A 1,857-nucleotide genomic window follows, 5' to 3' on the forward strand; every position below is an offset into this window, starting at 1 on the left:
CGAAAGTGGTAGTAGCCCTTTTCTCCAATTCAGTCTGCCGTTAACAAGCTTAAGGAAAAACTTGATTTCTTGTGAAGATTTCAAATTCCACTAAGATGGTAAGTTCCAATTTTCTCTATATGGTCTCTTCCCTTCCAAATTGATAAACATGTTTCATGAAGGAGTCGGGTTTTGAGGGGTTTGGATCGAGCTACAAAAGACAGCGTAAATCTATATTTTGAGTTGACTTGCTGAAGATTGGACTCTAAAATTGGCCACAATAATACAAAGTCATACCTCCAAGACAAATTCTTAAGCTTGAAGGAAGGATAAGGAAGTAATTCTATGAAGAAACCACAACTTGAAAGTGTCTCAATCGTTCCCACAAATAAAAAGTGTTTTTGGTTTACTCCAGTGAGAATTCGAGTTTTCTGTCAACTTTATGAGGCCATAACTCACATTATGTTACACCACCACGTGTGTCTATCTTCAAGATATCAATCCCTACCTCTTCCTTAATATTCTATCTTCAAGTTTTATGAAGGAATTGAAAGGAGAAATACCTTAGAATGGGATGTGAAATGCCATTTCCCAGGTGGTGGCCCTAACAGCACGTGTGTCTTCTTCCCCGGATGGAGGAAGAGAACGATGACATGACTGGTTCAACTGAACCGACCACGTGAACCGGTCACGTTATCCCAAAATATATCATCCCTAAGTTTTTCATCAAATTCAACTCCTTCTAGACCAGTTCTCATAAAATTCTTAATATTCACAGAAGCTAAACTCACTAAGGAAACTACTTAGGAAAATTTGGAGTAATTCGAGTATCGAAAGCTCGAGAATCAAGACCTCAAACATCGACCAAGAGGTAAGTAGCCAATTCGATTGTTTCTTAAAAAATATTGTGACCTTGAATTAAATTAAGTAAGAACTAAAGTAATATGGAAGGAATAGATTAAGAATCGTGAATTAAGGACCCGAACCGAATGTTTTACTCGAGATTCAAATAACATTAAAATAACCTTTAAAATGAACTTCGTTGCTCATCAAGTTTTAATGTCAAGTATATTATGGCATATTAATATTATATATAAAATTTGGTGGTCATTAGACATGGTTAAGTAGTGAAGCCAAGTAACGGTGTAAAATAATCCTAATGCCCCTAAGGCATATTACCTACGATTCATGATCCTAATGACCTCCAAACGAATTGAAACTTTATGCATGATCTATTATGACTTTGAAGGGACTAGTAAATTTTCATAACCATTGGATCACGTATGGGGCTCGAACCAAAATTTAGGTAGAAATTTACCATATTGCCCCTGTTAACTAAGACTCGGGATTTTTAAGAATTTAAGTATGTCATTTGGTCATAAGACCTCCTTACATGATACTCTAAGTGCATATAAGATTCAAGTATACGTGGGACTATTAATATATCGTGCACCAAGAGCACCCCGTCCATGACCTCAAATTATAACTTTGAAGGGACTAGTAATTTTTCATAACCATTGGATCACGTATGGAGCTCGAAACAAAATTTAGGTAGAAATTTATCATATTGCCCATATTAAATAAGACTCGGTATTTTTAAGAATTTAAGTATGCCCTTTGGTCATACGATCCTTAAGACCTCCTTAGGACCATGCAAGCCCATACCCTACACATCCCATGCCTTAATATCGTGATGCCTAAGTTGCTAGACACTATGATGCTATATCTTAAGTGACCACAACCTCCCATCACGTGGTGCGTTACAAGGCCCTTGATTCTTCTTCTAGGTGGGATGTCTTGCATCATGTCTTACGAGCAGGATGTCATGATTGGCCTCATATTTCTCACATAAATGAGATGTCTTGTGTCATATCTTAT

Source organism: Cucurbita moschata, unplaced genomic scaffold (genome assembly GCF_002738365.1).
Source record: "Cucurbita moschata cultivar Rifu unplaced genomic scaffold, Cmos_1.0 Cmo_Scf00021, whole genome shotgun sequence".
NCBI lineage: Eukaryota > Viridiplantae > Streptophyta > Magnoliopsida > Cucurbitales > Cucurbitaceae > Cucurbita > Cucurbita moschata.